Consider the following 19,458-nt stretch of genomic DNA (forward strand, 5'->3'; position numbering starts at 1 on the left):
GAGCCCATTGAGAAAGCAGCCCTAGTAACTTTTCAAATTTGGACAAGGTTAGAAGAACGGGGAAAAGAAAGATTTCTCCCTCAGTCTCACAGTCTCCATTATCCAAGCTAAAAATATTGTTTCTGGGTGTGACTGTGGAGTTTCACAGCTTTTCTGTGGGGCCATTCTGGGTAAATATCTATTTTACGAACCAAGAGATAGCATCTTAAAATGGATTTGTTGTGTAACTCTCTCACATGTTAAAGACTTCCCACTTCCTGACTCTCAGTCTTTTTCATTTGTCCATGGCTTTGCCTTTGATGAACCACACTGATAATTATTTATTTTCTATGTAGTTAGAAACTGGGTATATTCAGCATTGCTTAATGTGCAAAGTCATTTTTTTAGAATTAGGTCAACAGAAAGATTTCAGAGAAAAAAAGTTCATGGTCTCAAGCTACAGAAAATTCATAGACTATGACTTAGTGTCTCAAATGAGTTAGAAACCAATGTATTTTCAGCATTTGTTTGAAACAGTTTTTCCTTATCCTGAAGCAATTTGTATAAATTCATAAAAATAATCTTCGCAGGATTTGTGTGAAAATGAAAAATAGAATAAAGGCAAAACAAAGAATATATATTAACTACAAGACCAAGGGGCAAAAGTTGCCCAAATGTACAGTGGATCCTATGCGGACTTGTGTGTGTTTTGAAATAAGGAAAACATAAAGTTAAAATTCAAGGGAAAAATATAAAACATTTTCCATGAATTTATTTTCTGTTGAAGTGGAAGTTGCAATTTTTAAGGTTGGAGTGGACATATCTTTAGAGGCATAATAAGAGGGGGAAAGGGGTTATTATTAATAGCTGATACTGGTACTCTAAAAAGATTCTCACAGTATTATCAAAAGAAAGACTAAAACAAGAGTCCCGCTTAACTTGGTGATCAACGATTCCAACAAAGATAATTAATGAGGTACCAGAATGTTTAAATATGTAAATATTCGAAGAGACTGCACTCTGCGCACATCCAGACGCCAGAGGAAAACACCAAACGCCATCTGGAACCCTGGTGCACGGAGGCTCCCGGAAAGAGCAGCGCAGATCTCCTCGGTTGCTGCCGCCGCGGAGAGGACTTAGGCAGTACCCCACGAGCACACTTGAGCCTCGGAACCTCAGGTAGGACCAACTTTTCCCCTGCAAGTGACCTGCCTGGTGAACTCAAGACACAGGCCCACAGGAACAGCTAAAGACCTGTAGAGAGGAAAAACTACAAGCCCGAAAGCAGAACACTCTGTCCCCATAACTGGCTGAAAGAAAACAGGAAAACAGGTCTACAGCACTCCTGACACACAGGCTTATAGGACAGCCTAGCTACTGTCAGAAATAGCAGAACAAAATAACACTAGAGATAATCTGATGGCAGGAGGCAAGCGCAGGAACCCAAGCAACAGAAACCAAGACTACATGGCATCATCGGAGCCCAATTCTCTCACCAAAATAAACATGGAATATCCAAACACACCAGAAAAGCAAGATCTAGTTTCAAAATCATATTTGATCATGATGCGGGAGGCCTTCAAGAAAGACGTGAAGAACTCCCTGAGAGAACAATTAGAAGCCTACAGAGAAGAATCGCAAAAATGCCTGAAAGAACTCCAGGAAAACACAATCAAACAGTTGAAGGAATTAAAAATGGAAATAGAAGCAATCAAGAAAGAACACATGGAAACAACCCTGGATATAGAAAATCAAAAGAAGAGACAAGGAGCTGTAGATAGAAGCCTCACCAACAGAATACAAGAGATGGAAGAGAGAATCTCGGGAGCAGAAGATTCCCTAGAAATCATTGACTCAACTGTCAAAGATAATGTAAAGCAGAAAAAGCTACTGGTCCAAAACATACAGGAAATCCAGGACTCAATGAGAAGATCAAACCTAAGGATAATAGGTATAGAAGAGAGTGAAGACTCCCAGCTCAAAGGACCAGTAAATATCTTCAACAAAATCATAGAAGAAAACTTCCCTAACCTAAAAAAAGAGATACACATAGGCATACAAGAAGCCTACAGAACTCCAAATAGATTGGACCAGAAAAGAAACACCTCCCGTCACATAATAGTCAAAACACCAAACGCACAAAATAAAGAAAGAATATTAAAAGCAGTAAGGGAAAAAGGTCAAGTAACATATAAAGGCAGACCTATCAGAATCACACCAGACTTTTCGCCAGAAACTATGAAGGCCAGAAGATCCTGGACAGATGTCATACAGACCCTAAGAGAACACAAGTGCCAGCCCAGGTTACTGTATCCAGCAAAACTCTCAATTAACATTGATGGAGAAACCAAGATATTCCATGACAAAACCAAATTTACACAATATCTTTCTACAAATCCAGCACTACAAAGGATAATAAAGGATAAAGCCCAACATAAGGAGGCAAGCTATACCCTAGAAGAAGCAAGAAACTAATCGTCTTGGCAACAAAACAAAGAGAAGAAAAGCACACAAACATAACCTCACATCCAAATATGAATATAACAGGAAGCAATAATCACTATTCCTTAATATCTCTCAACATCAATGGCCTCAACTCCCCAATAAAAAGAAATAGATTAACAAACTGGATACGCAACGAGGACCCTGCATTCTGCTGCCTACAGGAAACACACCTCAGAGACAAAGACAGACACTACCTCAGGGTGAAAGGCTGGAAAACAACTTTCCAAGCAAATGGTCAGAAGAAGCAAGCTGGAGTAGCCATTCTAATATCAAATAAAATCAATTTTCAACTAAAAGTCATCAAAAAAGATAAGGAAGGACACTTCATATTCATCAAAGGAAAAATCCACCAAGATGAACTCTCAATCCTAAATATCTATGCCCCAAATACAAGGGCACCTACATACGTAAAAGAAACCTTACTAAAGCTCAAAACACACATTGCACCTCACACAATAATAGTGGGAGATTTCAACACCCCACTCTCATCAATGGACAGATCATGGAAACAGAAATTACACAGAGACGTAGACAGACTAAGAGAAGTCATGAGCCAAATGGACTTAACAGATATTTATAGAACATTCTATCCTAAAGCAAAAGGATATACCCTCTTCTCAGCTCCTCATGGTACTTTCTCCAAAATTGACCATATAGTTGGTCAAAAAACGGGCCTCAACAGGTACAGAAAGATAGAAATAATCCCATGCGTGCTATCAGACCACCACGGCCTAAAACTGGTCTTCAATAACAATAAGGGAAGAATGCCCACATATACGTGGAAATTGAACAATGCTCTACTCAATGATAACCTAGTCAAGGAAGAAATAAAGAAAGAAATTAAAAACTTTTTAGAATTTAATGAAAATGAAGGTACAACATACCCAAACTTATGGGACACAATGAAAGCTGTGCTAAGAGGAAAACTCATAGCGCTGAGTGCCTGCAGAAAGAAACAGGAAAGAGCATATGTCAGCAGCTTGACAGCACACCTAAAAGCTCTAGAACAAAAAGAAGCAAATACACCCAGGAGGAGTAGAAGGCAGGAAATAATCAAACTCAGAGCAGAAATCAACCAAGTAGAAACAAAAAGGACCATAGAAAGAATCAACAGAACCAAAAGTTGGTTCTTTGAGGAAATCAACAAGATAGATAAACCCTTAGCCAGACTAACGAGAGGACCCAGAGAGTGTGTCCAAATTAACAAAATCAGAAATGAAAAGGGAGACATAACTACAGATTCAGAGGAAATTCAAAAAATCATCAGATCTTACTATAAAAGCCTATATTCAACAAAACTTGAAAATCCACAGGAAATGGACAATTTCCTAGACAAATATCAGGTACCGAAGTTAAATCAGGAACAGATAAACCAGTTAAACAACCCCATAACTCCTAAGGAAATAGAAGCAGTCATTAAAGGTCTCCCAACCAAAAAGAGCCCAGGTCCAGACGGGTTTAGTGCAGAATTCTATCAGACCTTCATAGAAGACCTCATACCAATATTATCCAAACTATTCCACCAAATTGAAACAGATGGATCACTCCCGAATTCCTTCTATGAAGCCACAATTACTCTTATACCTAAACCACACAAAGACCCAACAAAGAAAGAGAACTTCAGACCAATTTCCCTTATGAATATCGATGCAAAAATACTCAATAAAATTCTGGCAAACCGAATCCAAGAGCACATCAAAACAATCATCCACCATGACCAAGTAGGCTTCATCCCAGGCATGCAGGGATGGTTTAATATACGGAAAACCATCAACGTGATCCATTATATAAACAAACTGAAAGAACAAAACCACATGATCATTTCATTAGATGCTGAGAAAGCATTTGACAAAATTCAACACCCCTTCATGATAAAAGTCCTGGAAAGAATAGGAATTCAAGGCCCATACCTAAACATAGTAAAAGCCATATACAGCAAACCAGTTGCTAACATTAAACTAAATGGAGAGAAACTTGAAGCAATCCCACTAAAATCAGGGACTAGACAAGGCTGCCCACTCTCTCCCTACTTATTCAATATAGTTCTTGAAGTTCTAGCCAGAGCAATCAGACAACAAAAGGAGGTCAAGGGGATACAGATCGGAAAAGAAGAAGTCAAAATATCACTATTTGCAGATGATATGATAGTTTATTTAAGTGATCCCAAAAGTTCCACCAGAGAACTACTAAAGCTGATAAACAACTTCAGCAAAGTGGCTGGGTATAAAATTAACTCAAATAAATCAGTAGCCTTCCTCTACACAAAAGAGAAACAAGCCGAGAAAGAAATTAGGGAAACGACACCCTTCATAATAGACCCAAATAATATAAAGTACCTCGGTGTGACTTTAACCAAGCAAGTAAAAGATCTGTACAATAAGAACTTCAAGACACTGAAGAAAGAAGTTGAAGAAGACCTCAGAAGATGGAAAGATCTCCCATGCTCATGGATTGGCAGGATTAATATAGTAAAAATGGCCATTTTACCAAAAGCGATCTACAGATTCAATGCAATCCCCATCAAAATACCAATCCAATTCTTCAAGGAGTTAGACAGCACAATTTGCAAATTCATCTGGAATAACAAAAAACCCAGGATAGCTAAAACTATCCTCAACAATAAAAGGACTTCAGGGGGACTCACTATCCCTGAACTCAAGCAGTATTACAGAGCAATAGTGATAAAAACTGCATGTTATTGGTACAGAGACAGACAGATAGACCAATGGAATAGAATTGAAGACCCAGAAATGAACCCACACACCTATGGGCACTTGATTTTTGACAAAGGAGCCAAAACCATCCAATGGAAAAAAGATAGCATTTTCAGCAAATGGTGCTGGTTCAACTGGAGGTCAACATGTAGAAGAATGCAGATCGATCCATGCTTATCACCCTGTACAAAGCTTAAGTCCAAGTGGATCAAGGACCTCCACATCAAACCTGATACACTCAAACTAATAGAAGAAAAACTAGGGAAGCATCTGGAACACATGGGCACTGGAAAAAATTTCCTGAACAAAACACCAATGGCTTATGCTCTAAGATCAAGAATCGACAAATGGGATCTCATAAAACTGCAAAGCTTCTGTAAGGCAAAGGACACCGTGGTTAGGACAAATCGGCAACCAACAGATTGGGAAAAGATCTTTACCAATCCTACAACAGATAGAGGCCTTATATCCAAAATATACAAAGAACTCAAGAAGTTAGACCGCAGGGAGACAAATAACCCTATTAAAAAATGGGGTTCAAGGGCTGGAGATTTAGCTCAGTGGTAGAGCGCTTACCTAGGAAGCGCAAGGCCCTGGGTTCGGTCCCCAGCTCCGAAAAAAAAAGAACCAAAACAAAAAATGGGGTTCAGAGCTAAACAAAGAATTCACAGCTGAGGAATGCCGAATGGCTGAGAAACACCTAAAGAAATGTTCAACATCTTTAGTCATAAGGGAAATGCAAATCAAAACAACCCTGAGATTTCACCTCACACCAATGAGAATGGCTAAGATCAAAAACTCAGGTGACAGCAGATGCTGACGAGGATGCGGAGAAAGAGGAACACTCCTCCATTGTTGGTGGGATTGCAGACTGGTACAACCATTCTGGAAATCAGTCTGGAGGTTCCTCAGAAAATTGGACATTGAACTGCCTGAGGATCCAGCTATACCTCTCTTTGGCATATACCCAAAAGATGCCCCAACATATACAAAAGGCACGTGCTCCACTATGTTCATTGCAGCCTTATTTATAATAGCCAGAAGCTGGAAAGGACCCAGATGCCCTTCAACAGAGGAATGGATACAGAAAATGTGGTACATCTACACAATGGAATATTACTCAGCTATCAAAAACAACGGCTTTATGAAATTCGTAGGCAAATGGTTGGAACTGGAAAATATCATCCTGAGTGAGCTAACCCAATCACAGAAAGACATACATGGTATGCACTCACTGATAAGTGGCTATTAGCCCAAATGCTTGAATTACCCTAGATGCCTAGAACAAATGAATCTTGAGACGGATGATCAAAATGTGAATGCTTCACTCCTTCTCTAAAAGGGGAACAAGAATACCCTTGGCAGGGAAGAGAGAGGCAAAGATTAAAACAGAGACTGAAGGAACACCCATTCAGAGCCTGCCCCACATGTGGCCCATACATATACAGCCACCCAATTAGACAAGATGGATGAAGCAAAGAAGTGCAGACCGACAGGAGCCGGATGTAGATCTCTCCTGAGAGACACAGCCAGAATACAGCAAATACAGAGGCGAATGCCAGCAGCAAACCACTAAACTGAGAATAGGACTCCCGTTGAAGGAATCAGAGAAAGAACTGGAAGAGCTTGAAGGGGCTCGAGACCCCATATGTACAACAATGCCAAGCAACCAGAGCTTCCAGGGACTAAGCCACTACCTAAAGACTATGCATGGACTGACCCTGGACTCTGACCTCATAGGTAGCAATGAATATCCTAGTAAGAGCACCAGTGGAAGGGGAAGCCCTGGGTCCTGCTAAGACTGAACCCCCAGTGAACTAGACTGTTGGGGGGAGGGTGGCAATGGGGGGATGGTTGGGAGGGGAACACCCATAAGGAAGGGGAGGGGGGAGGGTGGCAATGGGGGGATGGTTGGGAGGGGAACACCCATAAGGAAGGGGAGGGGGGAGGGGGATGTTTACCGGGAAACCAAAGAATTATTATTACGTATTAAATAAATTAAAAAAAATGAAAAAAAATGTAGATATTCTTTATCATAGGAGCACACTAATAAAAATAAGCAATTTTAGTATCTCATATCTAGTTTTGGTGGGAGGATACTTTTGTAGTTTTTATTGCAAATACCTGAAGGTCTGGTATCTCTTGGAGGCTCTTCTCTAAAGAAGAAAAGAGGGAGAGAGGATCTGGGGAAGAGAAGAGGTGCTGCAGGAGCTGAGCAGAGTGGAGGGAAGGAAAATTTGGTCTAGATCTATTATATAAAAATTAAAAAAAAGAAGAAACAAACCAAACAAACAAAGCTGCCCAGTGCTTTGGACTGCTCCCTCTGTAACAATGGGACAGGCAAATTTATGTGTAGAATTTTCAAAGCAGTAATAATTTGGAGGTGAGAAGCAAAGTAAGCCTGTCTGGCACCCTTAGCTTCATAGTGCCTGTTGATTTAGCTCACTTCTGGGCCTAGGAGACAATCAAAAGCTTTGAGCCTCCTCTGAATACTATGGAAGGGGGCCACCCTGCACTTCCAGGTCAAATATCGACATTTGCTTTAAGGAGGAAGAGAAATTCAGCCAGCCTCTACCTCCCCTTCTTTTTCCTTCATTGCTCCCTTCTCCTTTACCCCCTCCTGATGGGTAAAAGTTGTACAACTCTAAAAGAATGCTCCTTTGATATTTCCAAGGGAGACTAGCACTTATTAAATTACTATTTACTGACGCTGTTGTATGAACATTTGCAATAGGCAGTTAACGAACACGCCTTGCTATTCTCCTATAAAACCTATAAAATGAAGGTTACTTTCACTTTGGTAGAGGAGACCGAGGAGGTGTTTGTCCTTTGGGCTTGGAGACACAGAGCCAGCAAGTGGTAGAAATGGGACTTGAATTGCATAAGCATTGATAGTTACAATTCTGCCTGATAGCGAGCTGCAGCCCGCAGAGTAGTGAGTAGTCCTGAATGATAAAGGATCAAAATTCAGACGCTGAGCCACTCCCTTTAACCTCGGTGACTTTGAACTCTACACATGTATTTTAAATTACAATGATCTCTGAAGGAGTTCCTCCATGTATTTTTTCCATAGCAACTCCTGAGGTTTCTGAATCACAGAAGACTCAGAAGTTTTTCAGAACAAAAGAAAATACAAATGGAATCACCAATAAAAAACAAATAAACGTACGTTTCTAGAAACAGGCTAGATTGCTTTTTCAAGTCGTCATTATAAGAAGGAAATTCTAATGCAGAACATGCTTACTGTACCACTCGAAGACAGCAGACCTGTGACTCAATGACCACAGGCACTCAGTGGAGGATCTCAGATAAGTAGAGGCATACTACATTGCCCTGGATAGCAGGCGAATGAATGAGGCAGCTGGAATTTGAACCCAGAGAAGGTCCCGAAGATAGTTAACTACAATAACATTGTCCAAGATAACTTCTCTGGTGTCTCAGAAAAAAAATACCTTGTATCAGGGACATATTCTTTAGCTTTTTAAACCAAGGTCCCAAGGAAAGAAAACAAAAATTACAAATTACATTTTGATTTTTTAAACTATTGAGTAAAATCATGAAGTAATTTGACTACTGTTTATAAGATGGGGATCTTGAAAAGATTACTTCTCACTACAAGTCAATAAAAGAGCTGTTTGTTTTTTCCCTACTACCCCTACTGCATGTCGTCATCTATAGAGAACAGAAAAACAACTTTGCCTTTGCAAGTTGTCTGTGCTGAGAGTGGTAACCTGAGAAGGGAAAAATAAAGACTGGTTTTTAACACTAACCCTAATCTATTTGCTTCATGTAGTATTTAGTCCTCATTTTCATCATCTGTTTTACAGTCAAATGAAATAAATTCCATGTCTAGTAGAGTATCTACAACCAACACCAAAGGGTTGGCTTGACCTTCTTCCCCTTCCCTCCCCTCCTCTCTCCTCTCTTCTCTCTCCTCCCTCCTCTCTCTCCTCTCTCCCCTATCCCTATCCTCCTTGTCCTCTTCTTTTCTTTGTATTTCATCTATCCATCTATTCATCTACCATCACTCTCTAAATAAGTACTTTTAGTCAACATTACACGTAGAAAAAATGTTGGCTAATTAGATCAGAATCCTCAGTCCTGTTGTTAGATACAAGAGCTCAGGCAAAGCCTGCCTCCCCCTCCATGTTTCTCCTAGCTCTGTGGGACTATCACGCCATACCCCAGCTGCCACATCATGACTCTCAAACCCCACCCAGGCTTACAGTTTTGGTAACAGTGACATAAGACTTGTAATAATGAGAGATTGGACTCAATGAAACTTACGAGGATGATTTTCAAATAATATTTATTCACAGAGCAATTCACAGAACAACATTTTGGTTAACATCTCCTTTCTAGGAGAGTCTTTCTTAGTAAAATGGAAGCTTCATGCTTCGTTTTCTGTCCCAGGAAAGTAAGGCCATTAATAAGAGTTGTGGAGAGAACATCAACTCCCATACGTATTTAGTGAGATTTAGCAAATCTAGAATAATATGAATAGTTCCCAAGGAATGTGCCTGAGTATCTGAATGATTTTTTGATGTTTCTTCTCTGTTATTATCATTATCTAGCATAATCAACGAGTGAGGGCTATAATGTTCTTCAGAGTGTTACTGAGCACTCAGAGATAAGAGAGGGAAATTATTATTAAAAACCATTTCAACAGCCCTTTATCTCTGAGTCCTCTTCTAATCACAAAACTTTTGTGAAATATAAATGCCATGGACTCCAAACTTTTTTCTAGTAATAGTTTAATTATCAGATATTTCTTCCCCTTAAGCTATGAACTCTAAGACAGTGTTATAAAGGTTTGCATGACTCTCCTGTGTCAAAACTTTTACACTCATCTTTTTAATTCTAATGTAACTAATAAGAACTTTCTTCTTGCTGATAGGATTAATTCAGTATGCATCAGGAAATGGCCAGTGTCTTTGTTTGCCTCTCATGCTTTAGTAGGTACACTGACGACTCTGACATAGCAGTCCTTTTAGAGACTAAAGTTTACATGAAACACACCTATCTTCTAACATTAGAATTCAGAGTATTTGTATCCATAAATATATTAATGTAAATTAATGGAAGAAATTACAAGTACAAAGCTATATACATTTATATTAAATTCAGGTTTTTTTTTTTATTGTCCATGTGGTTATTTCTGAGTGACTTAATCAACGCTGGTTAAATTGAAGACACTCAAAAGCTGAGATGACCAGCTGTCCCAAGTCTCAGTGATGCCCAAAGAAGGGGCACACGCTCTTTCTTGAAAACAAACTATCTTCTTCAGGGTTATTCAAAATAAAGAAACAAGTCTCATTATAAGAATGTGAACCTTCCAAATTGTGCCTAATTAAATCCTACTGCAAACCACAACTGGAAACACAGGGAAGATTATTGATGAACTCGAGTAGTAGATAGAGAGTGTGCATAACTAGGGAAAGTGAAAGTGGTCACTGATCACTTTCACAGTGAGGTCACAGCTAGGGATCTGAAAAATGATGACCTTCCTGTTTGGAGCTTTGGAGAACTACAATTTCCAGCTCTTTTTAAATCAACCATACTATTCATTTCATATGATGCAGGTCATTAGTGTGGACTCTGACGTTTTTATCTCTCTCTACTGGTTTTGATATTCACATATTCAAACTTTGTAGTTGTTTGTATCTCAGTATGCTTTATGATGTCACCAATCTCCCACAAAATGATGACATCAAGGTATACATAACTCTGGCTAATAAAAAGAGAAATATTACTGCTAGAAAGTCATAGCTAAAGAAGAAAATACATTTCACAGTTAAGTCTCGAGAAAACTGGAAGGAAGTAGAATAAGAGTAAACTAAAACATTTAACCCTCCTTATATTATTATTTTATATATTTCTGTTTAACGACAGTAAGTAAGCCAGCCATATTAACCTTTTAAATTTTTCTAAAATGAATACATTTCTTTGCCTAAAAGTAAGCTAATCACTTGTGCTTATTACGTTTTTGCAGTTCTTTCCTTTAGGAATGAGTCAATGTTACTCAAAAATATATGGAGTCAACCTAAATATTTCAGCAGCAGAGATGTTTCGCACAGATTACCTGCCTATTTATCTAAGAGGATTAGAGGATAAATCGTTTCCAGTGGACTCCAGTGAATCGAAATTGAGTTCCAGAAGGCACTGCTTACTTGCTATTCTGCTTTCTAATCTTAAAAATTAGGAAGGAAAATATTTGTGCAGAAGATGATCTTATTCTGCAGAAGGCCATGTGTAATTATTTTGACATTAAAACACTTACTGTTCTGCAGGGTATTATGGAGTATTTGGGGGGTTTTGTTCTTCTCGGAATCTTTCTTCAATCTAAAAAGAAAAAAGAATACATAAAAGAGTCACTGGAGATCCTCTTAAATAGGACATTAACTTTATTAATATTTCTCATCGCGATTCCTGCAATATGCCCATCTAAGTACAAACTATGGCATCATCATGAATATTTTGCATGCACAATATCATGCAGGAAAAATTAGAACTTTAAAAGACTTAAGAGTTTGATCAGGACTACGGATAATTTATATAGTCATTTTGTAAAACATTGTTATACCATTATGCTCCTTGTAGAGTGTTTTAAAAAATGAAAATGAGAAAGGCTGAGCTCAAATCTTAGATATTTTCCTGGAGTTAGAGAACCTACAATATATCATGCCTGTTGTTCTACCTTTCAGACCTTAATAATGGTTTAGATGTTACCTAATCCTAGTATAGCACATGGGCTACATCTATAAACACGCATGTATACAGATATATAAACCCATCAAACAGGATAAATGTGAGTCACATTAGTATATTGAATATACTGTACTTAAGTTAGTCTCTGAGAATAAGAATTTAACGTTCTTTCCAAGTGTCAATATCAGAGTTGCCTTAATTTAGTAAATGACGTAATGTGATCAAGAGCTTCTGACTTGGTCTGACAAGCTAGGAGCTCAGAAATGAAACTTTAACAGTACTGGGGAAAAGTACCTTCCACTCCATTTTCAGTTCTCAGAATGTGATGTTCAAAACCAACAAACAATAGCATATTTAAAAATAGGTTCTCCATAAGCACTCTGGTCTGTTCACCAGGATGAAGTAAATGTCATGGTGACAGCCTCTCCCGCTCCTGGCTTATGGAGGTGCTGAGTGGACCAGATCTGAAGTGACAGCTCTGCCTTCCAAACCACACTCACTGCATCTGTTCAATCTCTGAGGGCTGCTTTCATTTCGTCTCTACTTGAGACCCAACTGTTTTCCACTAGAATTCATGAGCTACACTGTTGTTAAAAATCACTTAGACTTACCCGGCCACCTCTTAACATATGATTTCAAGCCACAGTCCATTTATTGGACTGCCGTATTTTATTGATGTGAAACCTAAAACAAGATTCTATGTGTATGCATGTAAAAATTACAGTGATGTGCAGCACTTTATAAGAAACTGGAAAACGTGATAGGAAAAAATAAGCGCAGTCTGTCAACATACAAGAGAAGGTTTGATGTTCTATGTACTTAGTGTTATTACTCACAGAGGGCCGGGCTTCCCTAAGGGATGCTGTGAAAGGATTAAACAGCTTTGGTGACTTATGCTCTCCACAGAGCTTTGGTTTCATTTTGATTTTATATGCATATCTGTCATAAGGATAAATGGGCAAGCTTTCTCTACTGTAGGGAACAAAAGACTGTTTTATACTAAACCCATGCTCTGCATGTGGGTGTATATAGTGTTTTTATGGTAGCCAATTGCAGTCTCTTTCATGTATAAATGCCTTCTCTTTAATCCACAGGGAAAATAAAACAGAAACAGGCTGCATCATGGCTGTGGGCCGTTCATCCCTTATTTGCATGTTGGTGGAAGTGAGGCAGAGACAACCACTAGGTCCACTCAGCTAATTTCTTGTATTGAGGCTTGTTTCTCTTAGGACTTGGCATGGGACTTAAAAAAAATAATGTCTGTTTTGCCATGTTTACATATTTTTTTATAAAATGTTAGATACACTCAAATCCAACAAAACTGATGAAGTCTAATTGCTATTTCCATCTCTGTAGGCTTGACAAAGAGGAAAAGAAGCTCCAAGATTGTTATTGGTTGATATGCAGATAGAGAGCAAGCTATCCGCAACTTACAGCTCTTTCGATGCTGGACAAAATAAGCCAAACCCAAAAACGCTTTAGACACCAGAAACACTGTAAATACTTTACTTGTTTGCCTTTTATTTAAACAGGCAGGGAACCATCCACAGTAATTTTTTTATGTTGGAGATTTAAAAAGAGAAGCTCTAAATCTCTTTGAAATATGCTTATTTTCAATAATGACAATAATCAACACCGAGAGGCAAACTTTATTTTTTAGATATCGCAAGTCTTTGTTCTCATGCAGACACTTAACTGAGCATTCACTAACATGGCCTCCTGTTAGACACTCACATAGGCTTGGAGTGAGGGCATGCTATGCAATCTTGCAAGGAGGCTATTTACAAGTGTTACCTGTTCAGATCTACATCAAGCAACCCATGACAGAAGCCGGATCCCAAAGCTTCGCATGTCAAAACTGTAAAATATTGACACACTCAAGGCCTTCCCTTTTGGACCTCGTCTGACAGAAATGCTAAAACTCATGGCTAGGACATGTAAGGCTGAGCAGTAATGCTCTTAGCACAGATTTTTTTTCCTAATCCTAAGGGATTTGGTTAGAAATCTTTTGGCTCACATTTGTATTCTTGGAAGAACAGGCAGCAAGCAGATATTGCTAGAAAACAGGGCATTATCCAGGTCATTATTGACTGAGTATATGTAAGCTGTTAGATACATAAATAATAATTTTAAATAAGTAAATAAAAACAAACAAACAAACAAGCAAACAAACAAACAAACAGAGAACATTGCATGACCAGATTAGGTTCAAGATCAAAGGCGGGGCTATGAGGAGAAACTAGTTGCCATCAACATCATTGCTACAGCCAAAGAAGTTAAACCATGAACTGCAAATTAGGCAATGGTCGTGTGTCAGTAGGATAAGTGCCCATCTTTGATAACTATCCTCTGCAATGTAAGAATATATGCTGATCCCAGAAAACACACAGGAATATACAATAAAGTAAGATGTTAGGAAATCCCAAGTCCTCAATGCAAATTCAAGGGGTTGAAAATATACTAGTCAAATATATACAATAGATATTATATGAATGGATTATATATATTGTGTGTATATCTTTCAAAAAATTAAATATTTGTAGAATTGGTAAAACCTAAAACATATTGTAGATTGTTTAATTTTGTAAATAGAATTTTGATTAGAATTACATCTTATAAACGATTTATGGCTATTGTAAAAGTAGACTGTGTCTATGCATATTTACTTAGAGGTACGGACAGACAGACAGACACATGAACAGAGAAAGAGAGCGAGAGAATGATGGTGTAGGACAGTAGTGCAAACAGTTAATGAGTCCACACAAGGGCTCATGCAGACGTGAATTGTTTGTGTTCTTTTTGTTAAGGATCTAGAATTAGAGAGAACCAATCAATAATAGACTATAAAACTACCTTCAAAATATATTTTAACTAAAACATAATGCCATTTTCACTACTCCTATATTATTAAAAAGGACTGTGGCTATTTTTAGTTTGTTCACTAAGTATAATTTTGTTTTATATATAATTATAGAAGATAAACATGTTTTTCTGTAATAATAGAAAGGATTGGAGAGTGAAAATTACACAATCTATCAAGTGAAGGAGTGCAGTAAGAAATGCTTTCCAAGCTCGGAAGTGCCGGTGCACACCTTTAAACCAAGCACTCCAGAGACAGAGGCAGGCAGATCTCTAGGTTCAGTGTTGGCCTGTTGTACAGAGTGAGTTCTAGGACAGCTAGGGCTACACAGAGGAACACTGCCACGAAAAGCAAAGCAAATGCTTTCTAAGTAACTGCCATCATGGTAGGTACCTATGGTACTTCTCATAGGTCTCTATAAAAGGCATAAATGTTCCCATATTGATTTTGTCTGGAAAAGATGACTAATTTTAGAATGAGAAAACGTTTCTATTTTCCTCCTCCTCCTCCTCCTCCTCTTCCTCTTCTGTGTCTGATCGTTTTTGCGGCCATTTATATCTACCAAACTATCCTAGTTATGACAGAAAGATTTTTTTTGTTTTGTTGTTTTTTTTTTAATGAGAAGGAAAAATGAGGGGTAACAATAAAGAAGCTACTTTTTTTGTTGTCGTGACACTTTATTTTACAAGTCAATAAATACTAAAGCATTTGTTGGCTGTTGGAATTATGATAATCACACGCTGGGTTCAACCATGTTTAACATTTTCATTAAACTCAAAATAATTATTTTGGAGTGGGGAGGGATGATAATGAGGCAGAATGGAGGAGCCATACTGTATCTTGGAAAAGAGGATAGGAATTAATTAAATGGGAAACTTGGGAGAAGTTAATGGGGGCTCAGTAAAGATAAGGGCACTATCAAAGCATAAAGAAATGAAACTACAACAAAAAATATAGCAGGATATCCCACTGCACACACCTGGGAGAGAAATCTTTGCAGAATTATAACAACAGGAGTGGTAGAGTGCCTAGGGCTGCCTCGCTTGGCATTCCTTGAACAGTTCCTGTCATATAAATGTTTGTTGAACGAACAATACTGTATACAGAAAAAAAGGCAAATTCTGTTTCATCTTATATATTTTTTGATTCTTCCTCTATCCAGTGTTTGACCCTAGGCAAGCAAATCACTTCATCTAGTCTGACCCCAGTCTCATCATCTGTGAAATGAAAGTGGGAAAAGGTCATTCTCCAAGGAGCCTTCCAGGTAGAAACACTTCTGTATATAGTTCCGTTTATTAAAACAGTCAACTGGGAACATTTCTGTAGGAGATAATATTCTGATGTGAGCTCTACATGAGGCAAAATGGAGAACACAGAAAAGATGTGTATAATGGAGTAATCCATTCAGTCACGTAATGAAAAATAAATCCTACTGAATAAAAGGCTTTTATGCAGAGGTGGCTTATGGCTTTTGTACGCATGAAGTGACATTTACATGGATAACTGACAAAAATATGCAGATGAAGAAGTCTTTGTCTGGTGTTTTTATTTTATTACAACTAGAATGACATCATGCCTTGCATCTCATCTAGAGTCCCAAAGAAGAGAAATAATGTTCAAAAATAAGGTATCAAGTTCCTGGAGTTTAGACAAATGTTTTATACTCTGTAGAACTTGGAATGCCCACCTTGGAGAAGAGAAAGTTGGAGAAACTCAGGGTCTATAAAAATCCCAAGGAAAGATCTCAGGCTCAGGTCTTACCTGACAGACTTTCTGACACACTCATGAAGTCTTCCTTCCTAACATGGGCTTCCTTGTATCTCTTTGTTCTTATGATTTGTCTGGCCCTCCATTCTGGAGCACAGTTCAGTGATGCTAGCACATAATTGCTCTACGTCCCTATTTAAGCTGTGATGATTTTTTCTTTGCAACTAGAGATAGTTCCTTTAAATGAGGTAGTTAAAAATAAGTTGATGTCCAGTCAATATTCCATATGGGTGGGGGAAAAAAGGGTGGGCTCTGAGCTCAGACATGATCAGGAATGGTGCCTGGCTGCTACCAAAAAATGTCTTCCCATCATTGAACCTAACTGGTGATTTTAAGCATCTCTACCTTACCTTGCTAATCACTGTCCAATTCTCACACACATTTTAGTAAAGATGGGGCCCGGTACTTATGATTTGAGGGTGGAAGGTACACAGATATTTAATGAGTAAAGTCTAACGTATTCTTAAAAGCACATGAGCTAAGGCAGGATATTTGGACACTGGGATTTCATCTTCTGCTGAGAGGAAGAAAAGCAGTTTCCTTAGCTTTATTAGAACACAGTATGTCTTATGAGTTCTGTTCAAACCAAGACCACTTCAGCAAACACATATATGGATTCAGTATTTGTACCTCTGGGTTAAGGGAGTATTGGATTAATAGAGGTAATACAAACGTAAAGGAAGATACATGGAAGGACTGGAAAGAACAGGGTCAAGCTCAGAGCTTTGTCTCTGGCTTAGTAGTTTTTTAGATGGAGATAAAACCTGAGAGCCTCATCTAAGTCAGAGAAACATTTTGCCAGGGAACACCAGCTGTACTCTTATGAATAGTTTTATAAAGCAAGGTAAGCATCCCCATATATCTTTCCCTACAGTTTCAATTTATATATATATAATATCTTTCCCTACAGTTTCAATTTATATATATATATATATATATATATATATATATATATATATATATATACACACACACACACATACATACATATGAATGAACTGGATGGACAGTGGAGAAACCAATAAGAAATGAGAATATTTGGATTCTGATCTCTTGAGTTTCTGAGTGTTTGAGTAGGAAGGATAGGGTAGCAATTATCTAGAAAAATATAGGCTGACAGAGAGGAAAGTGATTCATGTAGACCTTGCTTTGCTACAAGTTCAAACCCATTATGTTGGGAAGCATACATAAAGGAGATGTTAGAACACTGCATGAGGTCACTCTAGTTCTGTGCTTCGTCACTTGTGCTGTGAGTACATTTACTTGTGCTGTGAGTACATCTCCCATGGTAGCCGTAGTAGCAAGATTTTCAGTCCACCAGGACATCCTCATAGCCCTAGAGGAAGAGTTCTTTGGCTTTCCTCTGCTGTACATCGCAGAAACTAGATGATAGAAACTATCCTTGTCAGGATATATTGTAAGAGATAACATGCTTAGTTTGGAAAAAAGCAAAAGAGTTGGAAAATTATATCTGCTACTTAAGAGAGCACACTCAGTAGACTGCTTCTGTTTATAACACCCAACATCACAGGGATGAGGTGATGTAGGTGTGAAATATCTTGACTTACATATGAGCCAGTGAAATTCACAACTTCCTTGTACTAAGTGTTGGAGCCAGGATCTAAATTCAGTTCTGTCAGCATCTAAATCCAGTTGTTACCTAGCGGCACAGTTGCTGTGCTATCGTTGATAGACTTCGAGAAGGTAGAAAACCCTTTCCTTGGGTCTTTGTATATCATGGATCAGGTATACCATCTTGAAACATACTGACATCAGCTTATAATCTTCAGTACTTCATGTAGAAAAATGCAGTCAAACTCTATCTATGGATTTATTGATATATTCTTTATAAAAGTAGTTGAATATGTTTAACATTTAAGGAGCTAAAGCTTTAAAAAAATCAAAGCTTTCCAAGCAAGTATAATACACTTTTTATTTTTACTTTTGGAAATTATAATGTAATGATATCACTTCCTTCTTTCCCTTTCTTCCCTCAAGCCTTCCCATATCATACTCCTCCCTCAATTTCTCTTTTTAGCTTCTTTTTAAATTATTGTTACATACTATATTAAACTGACATGCACCCTAACTATAAATATCTGTGCTTATACCTACATACAAGTGGAGTTTTCGCCTCTCAACATGGAAAGTTCTTGAAAGTGTCTGAATATCACAATTTCTAAATTAAATGGCACTCAGATTTATAAAACATATTCTCCTCAGGATGATTCCATGTAGACAGACAGCCTCCCCCCATTCTCCCGAGGATGCATTGATGGTAAGACTTGGAAGACATTTTTTTTATGTTATGTTTTAACAGCAGAGTATCTATTTCCATGTAATTCCCAAAGAATCATCATAGGTAGTAAAGAAAACCATATGGTCACGAGGCCCCCATTTTCTCAAAATTAAGAGTCAACAGGTCATGGAAAGCAAGTTGAAATAACCATGCAAGGAGATCAGTGGGTAAAAGCTTTCTGAGATGAGTCAGAAACCTGAAGTCCATACTCAGCAACAGCTGCATTGGACAGTCTTAGGCTGTTGGATGCCAGGAAAGGATGCCCTGGTTAATGTCCAGAAGCTATGATTTCCTTTGATCTTTGCATTTCTTATTCTCCCCAGTGGCAAGCTAGAGAAATTCCAATCTCTCTTATCCAATGCAGCTCACAGAAGCAGATTACCCCTTTCCTAAAGCCAGAATACTTAAAATCACTGGTATGACACTATCCTCATAGTTTATGTAAAGTACAGTCACAAAGGAATGCTCTGAGGTGCATTGTTAGATTATAGGGCATAAAACCTACATCTTAAAGGGCTTAGCCTTGTGGGTGGATGAGAGCTATAGGGAGGTCTTGCTTGCCTATTACCATTGCCCCTGGGTCGATCACTATTGGACCAATCTCTCTTCATCTAACCACGTTTCAC

At 38.3% G+C, this 19,458-nt stretch overlaps 1 protein-coding gene across 7 annotated transcripts in view; it reads right to left on the reverse strand.

The window, feature by feature from the left end:
- Syt1 (synaptotagmin 1) overlaps positions 1-19,458 on the reverse strand; it is a 544,812-nt gene that overhangs the window by 334,139 nt on the left and 191,215 nt on the right. For all 7 annotated transcript variants that reach the window (XM_008765353.4, XM_063263065.1, XM_017594679.3 and 4 more), the window contains one exon: positions 11,479-11,540. The gene's annotated coding sequence lies outside the window, so the exon portion shown is untranslated. The remainder of the gene's footprint in view (positions 1-11,478; positions 11,541-19,458) is intronic.

The sequence above is a fragment of the Rattus norvegicus genome, chromosome 7 (assembly GCF_036323735.1).
Source record: "Rattus norvegicus strain BN/NHsdMcwi chromosome 7, GRCr8, whole genome shotgun sequence".
Lineage (NCBI taxonomy): Eukaryota > Metazoa > Chordata > Mammalia > Rodentia > Muridae > Rattus > Rattus norvegicus.